The sequence below is a fragment of the Mus caroli genome, unplaced genomic scaffold (genome assembly GCF_978045245.1).
Source record: "Mus caroli unplaced genomic scaffold, Mus_caroli_1 scaffold_3, whole genome shotgun sequence".
Lineage (NCBI taxonomy): Eukaryota > Metazoa > Chordata > Mammalia > Rodentia > Muridae > Mus > Mus caroli.
The window spans coordinates 14,286,497-14,295,971 of record NW_028227258.1 but is presented as its reverse complement, the minus strand read 5'-3'; positions in this window follow the sequence as shown (position 1 = coordinate 14,295,971).

The window sequence follows — 9,475 nt, the reverse complement described above, 5'->3', positions numbered from 1 at the left end:
TAGAGGACTATATTGAATTTCACTTGTTTCTGGCCCACTAACGGTTTAGAACTCTCTGTATATGGCTTTTATCTCTACTCTGTTTCGCATGGTTTGCCTCCGGTCCAACAGTATTGAGAAGGAAGAGCCAGTAACAATGCCTTACTCATCTGTGACAGAAAAGCCCAGCCTGGGCAGCTTGCAGCGAACACCAATGTATTGGCTCACAGTTCTAGAGACTTTGATATTCAGCATCACATGTGTGACATCTGCTAAGGGCATTTTTGGGTCACAGGCAGAAGCAAAGGAAAGCTGAATTCGCCCCTCTGTGAGGAACCCATGCTCCCCATGACTACGATCGTAACTGACAAGATGGTTATATTTTATTCTCGAAAGCAGAACTCTCCTGAGTAATTTTCTTATTTTATAAACTATATAAATAAGGACATTGAAAGAAAAGAGATTTGTTCAAAGTGACATGACTGTTCATTTAGCAGAATTGGTCAAACTAATTTGTCACAAAAACCTAAGCCCTTGAACTTGAGACTATACTCTTGTCTCCTTAGAAACAGGCAAGTGGGAGACACACAAGACGACACATTGCATCTGCTCCCCTCCCACTCCCCTCCTTTAAAAAAAAATATCCTTTGCGTTGAATGTACTTGAGTGAAATTTATTTAGCAACATAATATCATTCATTATTTAGACTAGGGGGGACCTAGGGTAAGGGAAGGGAATTAAGAAAGGGAACATTCTGGATATAGTTACATCTTGTGTGTGCCTCCTTCTCAAATGCAGGGCTGTTCCCTGAGCCGCTTCCCAGTGAAAGGAGCATTCACTGCTAGCAAAAGCAGGCCTTCCTGCTGCCAAGCCCGGCTGCCAGTCAGCAAGGAGAGATGGGAAAATTAATAGTGAGCTGCCATTTTCAACACTTCTTAGCAACTTAGCAGAGAGTAGAAACTGATCCTTCTCTGGAAAGAAAAAACATAAAAGACTTCAAGAAACTCCGAGTCCGTCTGATGCCTGTGCTGTGTCATGGCTAAACCATGGACGAGGTGTTTTCTTCGGCAAGGCCAGCGGCCTCTACATTATTAAAGGTGAAGAATTTCCAGCCCCTGCTTCTCGCTTCTCCTTGAGTGTTTCTTTCTCTGCTTTTGAAAGGTTCTGAGCTGCTGGGAGTCTCATCTGGCTCAGCGTGGTGCCTGCGAGGAGAGGAAGGAGGGCAGAGTTTAGGCTGTTGGATGAAGCCAAGGAATGTCTGAGTGGTAGGACAAGGGAGTTGTTGACTTTGCTGAAAATCCTTCTCGAAAATACCTCCTATAATGCTGGGGCGTGTAGTCCCCCCTTAGTGCTGTTCCAACCCCCTCCTTTTAAATAAACGTGTAGAATTCCAGTCCTGTGCAGAGGAAGTTAGAAACGAACCCCGCTGTCGGTATCTCCACAGGCATCTGTGTAGGTGTGACGGGGTGAATAGGCCCTTTGGGAATTTTAAGGGGAATCCTCTAGAGCCAAATTCTTCAATGAGGGCAAACTTCCATCAGCTGTGTAAACAGTGGGGCAATGTGTGAAGGCCAGAGGCAGTCTCCTGATAGTCGGCTACTGTGCTCAGGTAAGTAAAAGGAGCTATGGTCCTTCCACCCCCAAGGCCCCCAGGATGAGAGTCGGGTTTTGTGGCTCCCAGTGAGTGGGTGGCTAGGAATTCCCTCTCCGCTTCATCTGGTACAGAGGGCAGTCTGACTAAGCGAGATAGCGCTGGCTGGAGAAAGCCAACACCCAACGTGGCTCCTGGTGTCTGAGTGCCTGAGGAGAACAGTAACTCCTAGCTAGCGCTCCAACTAGCCACTCACTGGCAACCATCCCAGTGGCTCAAGAGATGCCTGTCCACCGGGACAGCATGCTCTGAGAACTGTTTATTTGACTGTTTTATTTAACACAGGACGTTAACTGCAATTCATGGATCCGGTTTCTTTATTCCCTACACCATCTGAAGGAGGGCAGAAAACCCAGGAACGAGGCTATGTTCCTGTCCAGCCCTGCCATTCCCATGATTACATATCTGTCCAGTCTTGGTACACAGCGATGCTAACCTCAACTCCTCTTCGTATGGAAATCTGGATACTGGGTCCAGTTCTCAAGCCCACAAATTGTTCAGAAATGTCTTTATTCCTCTGACATACAAGTTGTTTAGCTTAAACGAAGAAGGAGGAGACATAAAAACTAGGTAGGTATAGTGAGTGCTTTAGCTGTATTAGTGCGTAACACATACATTCTCAAGCTTAGGAACAGATCGGCAAGAGGTAAATAACAGATCTCGTTGTTGTAAACACATTTTAAATATCAAATAATGAAAAAAATAAAAACAAAAAATGATGCAACTGCCACAAAAGTCACAATGTCTTTGGTTTTTAGACATTTTTTTTTTCTGTATGCATCAGTTGAATCTCCTCTTTCCGCGTAGGACGCGTTGGCAGAAGCCCGGGCAACATCCAACTGGGGAAAAGTTTCTCTGCTTCAGGCTCCCTCAGTGTTTGCCACGGACGATAGGATTGTTTTGAGATAATGATGTCTAGCCTCCTTTATCAATAATGCCAATATTGATTTTCTCCTCTCGGAGCTCTACACCAACCAACATCATCAAAGAATTCCCTCACAGGCATTATCTAAAGCTAACCTCAACCTAGACAGTCTCTAACAGATGAACCAAGGCCTGATCCCTAGAAGTCAAGTTGACAATTAACATCAGCACAGCCCTGCATCCGTGACAACTGTCATTTTCTTCAGAACGATCTGATATTCGAGCTGCTCTCCCATTCCCTCTTGTTCCTTCCTTCCTTCTTTCCTTCCTTCCTTCCTTCCTTCCTTCCTTCCTTCCTTCCTTCCTTCCTTCCTTCCCTTGGTCCATGCTGGACCATTAAACCCAGGGCCTTACTTATGCTAAGGACCTGCCTTGACACTGAGTTCCACTCTCAGCAACCCCACCTCTATATTCCATTTTTCTTTAAATATGCTAAACATGTACAAGGATGGTTGTGACCAAGAACTTAGTGAAGTGTGATTCAGGGGGAAGAGGAGAAGGCAGAGCTAAGAAGGTTCAGAGCTCTTCAGTTTGGACGTTGTTGTATCTTCTGGCTCCTGGTAAACACACCATGTGAGGATCATTATGTGACACTTAGCCTTGGGACTTGTCTACACCTTAATACCGTACTCATTACAAAGGAGATCTGAGAAGCCGTATGGTCAGTTCACTAAGATCAGAAAAAGAAGACAGTGTAGCTCCCCAGTCTGCTACTTTCTGGCTGTGTGATCTAAAGAGAGTTTTTAACCTTGCAGAGCCTCAGCATTCATTCCTATTCATAAAACTGAGACACGTGTTCACATCCCTCAGGACTGTTATTAACAGTAAATGTAAACGGAGAAACATTTCTGGGAAATTACCCAGTTGTCAGCATAACATAGGTTAGTTTCAAAGACTTCCTTAATAGATTTGAAAACCCATGTTTCTCATTCATCCTGAACAACCACTGAACAAATAACAATTCTAATTGTGGTGAGGTGTCGTGTGTCTGAAAATATACTGGGGGACCACCCAGAGGGGGGGTCTACACATCACTTCCTGTTTATGCATGGCTTATCCCACCAATATATTGATTGGTTGAGCCTATGGATAGACTATTGTAGAAGGCTGTCCTCCAGGTATGACAATCCCCTCACCCTCCTGAATATCCCCAGGCAGCTGGGATGGCCCCTCCCAGTATGAATAAGATGGGGCTCTGATAATGATTTGTCTTGGGGGAGGAGGAAAGTTCCTAAAATTCCTCCCCTCCCTAAGAATAAGCAATTCATGGTCCATGGGAGGGAGGAGGGGCATTTTCTTCAGTGGCATGATTGACAGCCCGTTGCCTCTGTCCCATGGAGTATGCTCTCAGCCTAATCATAACAAATGTGCACATGCATGTGTGCACAAACACAAAAGCTATTCATTTATTTATTCATTTTAAAATTTATTTATTTATTTATTTACTCCTATGAATAACCCCAAATAAATTTGCTGGCTCACTAAGTGAGACTGCCATAGAATGATTTATTTATTTGTTTGTTTGTTTATCTATCTATCTATTTATTTATGTCCATCACCTGCACCCAGTCTGGGATGAATAGGAATTCTCAGTAAGAAAAGGTAACATGACGCAGGGCATTGTTCCCTTTAAAACCTGAGAGAAGCCCAGCAGTCTTTTAGCACATACTTAGCTGGGCTTAGTGTTCAGGTGACATCTAGAGACTGAACTGTGCCGGTGTGCTGTGACACAAACTGCTTGTTTTCTTGTGACAGAAATCTCTAAGGGATGGTCAGCAGTTGAGGAAATTGAAGATATTAAAATTTCTGATTTGTTCAGAATCTAAGCATCAGGAAGCTTAGGGACCACAGTATGGGGGGGGGGTGTTGTTGGTTCGTTCGGTTGTTTGGTTGGCTTTGGTTTTCAGAGACAGCGTCTTATTTTACTCAGGAAGGCCTGGAATGAGCAGCAAGCATCCTGCCTCAGCCTCAGTGCCGGGAGTACAGCTGTCGGAGCTCACAGTCTGCAAGGAACACATTTTAAGATCATAGAAGAGGCAGTCCATGCTGCATCCTTTGGGGACCTTTGCCAAAGTCATGGCCTAACAGTAGAGTCTTGGTCCTTTCTGCAAGTGGCCCTGTACTTTCTAACCCCTTATATGACCTTCCCTTGCAGTATTATGGGCCACAGCCAGGCTCTGAGATAAAAAAAAAATCTGGAACATAACAAGTTCTAGGTCAGCCAGAACCACACAGTGAGACCCTGTCTCAAAAACAAGTAACATAGAAAGAAAGGAAAAAGAAAAGAAATGTGGGTTAAAATCCCGCCTCTGCCATTCATGTCTTTGAGTACGAAGACTGGAATATTTTATATTTTGTATATCGGTATCTGCTGTTCTGAGAATTAAATGAACAAATTCATGCTTCAGTCTCTTCAGGCTGCTCTAGCACTAATATCAATAATAACGAAGCTGAGCCCAGGCTAACCCGGGTAGTTTTAACAGCAGCGTGCATGTCTTTTAGTCTAGAGGCTATGCAGGCTGTGGTGAGCTCTGCCTCTGGGCTCATAGATGGATCCTTTCATGCTGTCCTCATATGACTAAAGAGACCAGAGAACACTCTGGGATGTCTTTTATAAGAACTCTAATCCCATTTATGAGGGTTCTGCTCATCTGACACAACCACATTCCAAAGACTTCACATCCAAAAAGCCATCACATTGGGAGTTAAGTATCAACAAATGGATTCAGCGAAGGCACGGATGTTCAGTTTATAGCAACGTGTAAAAACTTTATGAACTATTTTTAAAGGGGGGTGAGCAGAACAAGGATGCCTCCCTGAGCAGAAATACTCGCCCAGCAAGCGCTGGTGACCTGAGTACAGTCTTGGAACTGACTTCTAGGTGAAAGGAGGGGACCTATTTTATGAAGTTGCCTTCACTTTCCAGATGTACATCATGCCTACACACATATATCCACACACATGCCTACACACATATATCCACACACAGGCACTCACATGCCCACACATGCCTACACACATATATCCACACACAGGCACTCACATGCACACACATGGCTACACATACATGTGCCTACACACATGTGTGCACATATACACACATGTGCACATACACACATATGCACACACTGGCACGCACACACGTGTACAAGCATGCATGCACACATGCACGAAAGCATGCATGCACAAACATAAAGTTCATTTATTTATTAACAAAAAAGTAATTTTAGTTGGGTCACCACAGAATTTTATTGTATCCCACACGCAAACAAACAAACCCACGGGGCATTGTTCTCTAGGCTTGGGCTACAACATAGGACCAAGTGCTATGAAAGCATTTTCATTTTTTCTTAACTGTAACACTTTTCCTACTAAAGTCAAAGATTATATATATATATATGTATATATATATACACACACACACACTCTGGTGCCTCTGTGTGTGTGTGTGTGTGTGCTCATGTTCAAGTACACTCATGTGAAGCAGAGGACAACTTGAGGGAGCCACTTCTCTCCTTCCACCATGTATATTCCAGGGATGACGCTCAGGTCTTCCAGCCTGGCAGCAAGTGTCATTACCTGCTGAGCCTCAGGCCCAATTTAGATTGGATAAATGATAGCCTTTCTACAACAGATGCTCGGGGAACTCTCCACGTGCAAACAATCAAATTGTGGCAGATTTGCTTCTCAGTGGGGTTCTTGTCTTGTGCCCATGAAGACCAAGGTGCACAGACCATAACCCGAGGATATGCTGATATGACCGAGAAAGATGAGTCTCTCAACAGCAGAGAGGGAGTGGTATTGAGGCGAACCTGAGGGTGGGGTTCATAGGTTCTGGGCACTGATGCGCTGGGGTGGGGGGGTGTGGAATGGTGGGCTGTGATTGGCTGGTGCGTGTGATGGGGAAGACTAGAGTAATCAAAATGGTATGAAAATAGGATAATGAAACCCATTATTCTGTACAAAATTTTAAAAACTACTGATGATTCACTTAAGGTGCAGTGACCCCCGGGTATGCTTGTAGTAACAGTAACAAAGAGACATAGGCTATTTCTTCTCTTTCTTGCTTAAAAGGATTTCCGAATTTTAAAAGGAAGATAGGTTTAGCCTGAGCATTACAACTCCTTTTTCAAAGGAAACAAAGGTCATAGTTTAGAAACAATGCCTTTCTGTAGCTTCAGGGTGAAGCTTGGTGGAGACTGGAGAGAGGGAGGGAGTCTTGAAGCCTGGCAGCCCAGTTCTCACCCCTTGGAGAACAGCAGTGTTTGTACTGGTTAGTTTTCTCATCATTGTGACCAACATTTGACAAGCACAACTAAAGGAAAGAAAGGTTGACTTTGTCTCACAATTTGAGGGCACTGCACGCCCCCGACCCCCCCCCCCCATGATGGAGCAGTCATGGCAGCAATCTACCCTGGTGGACAGCCGCGGCAGCAGGACTGAGAGATGGACGGTCACATTGTACCTACAGCCTGGAAGCAGAGAGCATGAATGTCCCTGCTCATCTTGTTTGCCCAGTTTATGTCCAGCCTAGGGAATGATGCCACCCACATTTAGGGCCGCTCTTCCCACAGCAGTTAACCCAATCTAGGAAATTTCTCACATCATCATCTGGAGTGTGTGTGTGTGTGTGTGTGTGTACATGAGTGTAAGTATACACAAAGGATAGAAACTCAGAGCTTGAGTCATAGACTGGGTCACATAAGTGGCTGGGAACCAGCTGGGTCCTCTGCAGGAGCAATGTAGGCTCTTACCTATTGATCAATCTTCCCAACCCCAATAGATTCATTAAAAGTAAGTAAGCAGGGACTGGAGAGGTGGCTCAGTGGTTAAGAACACTCACTCTTCATGCACGGGGCCTGGGTTTGGTTCTTAGCCCTCACGTCTGGTAGCTCACAGCTGTCTGCGACTCCAGCTGCAGGGCGTTAGTTGCTCTCTTCTAGCCTTCTGGAGGTGTATATATATATATATATATATATATATATATATATATATACATACATATATACATATATACATATACACATACATATATATATACATATATATATATATATACACACACACATGCATACATACATACATACAGGTAGGCACACACACATATAATAAAAATAGATAACATAAAAAAACATAAATAAATAATAGAATAGAATGGAATGGAATGGAATGGAATGGAATGGAATGGAATGGAATGAAGGACATTTGATGTCAGCTTCTGGCCTCCACACTCACACACATGAAGTATACTCACATACACAAACCCACAGACATGTACACACACACATACCACACACACACACACACAAAAGCTCTCATACTTTTCTAATGTAACCCCCCCCCCCAAAGTTGGAGACTTTTCTGAAACAAGCTATAAATCTTAGTACCAATAAGTAACTCTCTAATTCAAAATTACATTGCCTAGGCACAGTAACATGTAATTATTTGTAACTTATATAGAGGTATGTGCTAAAATAATTACATAAAGGCTTTAAAAGATTGATCTCCTGAGGACCTCTGGAAAAACAGAGAAGTTTGGAAAATTGAATAAGAGCCCATCCCGTATTTAAACATTTGTGCAGGAATAAAAGAGCTCCGGGCAATGACTGGCTGTGTGTTTAACTTCCACTGCGAATATTTTCGTAATTTTGGTTTTGTAAATAAGCAACTCCTCTCCAGCCCTCGGGCAGTGATATTTAGGCGGTGCAGAGGGAACTAGGCCGAAATTGGAGCATGAGGGATTTAAGTTGGAACGTAAGCATTTAATGATCGGGAGGAACAGAGGAAGGACTTCCTAAGATCATTGTGAAACCCCATTCTCTAGAGGGCTGCAGCATAGGATCGATTTCCACGTCTGGTTTAAATCTGGCACTGCCTAAGGGTGAGGAAAACCCAGAGTGCTTTTATCCCTTGTCTATGTTTTGAAGACCTTTAAAAGGTGGTTTCCTCATTTAATGTTGGAGACAAGAAGAATTCGGGCTTTACAGTAGCATCAGGAGTCTTTAAAGCGCTCTTTCTCCTTCACAGGCACGATGCCCACTGCTGAAGACTTACAGCAAGTGTTCTGGGAGAAAGAGACTCTCGGACTGCACCCACTCCCAGCCCATGACCGTTCTCACTGTGGCCCTGGTGCACGGTGGTTTTGGTCACGTGTATATACAACAACGTTCAAATAAGCAGTCATCGGAACCCTTCCTGGCAAGTCCCATATATGCTATCCATATGTAATGTATCATTATGCACAGAGGGGAGGGCGGAAGGCCTGGAAGCCCTGGCAGCTGTGCTGTCTGGTTAGAAAAGGAAGTTACAGAGCTTGGACATTCAGTTCTGAGACAGGATCCCTGAGTCAACAGGATTTTAATTATGTATGTGGCCTAGAAGAGACATTTACGCAAGAGGAACATATTGTTGTCAAATGTGTTTGTGATTTGCTCATGGTTCAGAATTGGAAAGAAGCCTAAAGTAACTTCTGAAGGAGCAGGACTGGGCTGAAGAACGTGAATCAAAGGTCAGCGGGGAGTAACCCGTGTCCTTGGCTCTCCACACGCCGCCTCGCACCTAGCACAATCCCTTCTACTTTACACTATTTATTATTTACACTATTAGCCTTACCGAATTCTACACTGTTTTTATTTTATTTAACTAGGTATCAGAGAACACACTTGTAAGAGTCTTTACTCAGGAAGCCAGCGCAGGAAGATCTCAAGTTCAAGGCCAGCCTGAGGCACAGAGCAAGATTCTGTCTCATAAAAACAAAACCAAAAGGAACCCTTTTACTTTAGACCTGTGCTCTTCCTTCACAGTGAGAGTTGCTTTTCACTTTATTGTGCCCTTGTGTGTTATTTTAGAATAACATTATTTGAGAATAGATTTTGGAAAAGCAGAAACTCCATTGCCCCGATGAGACACAGAAAGCCTAAT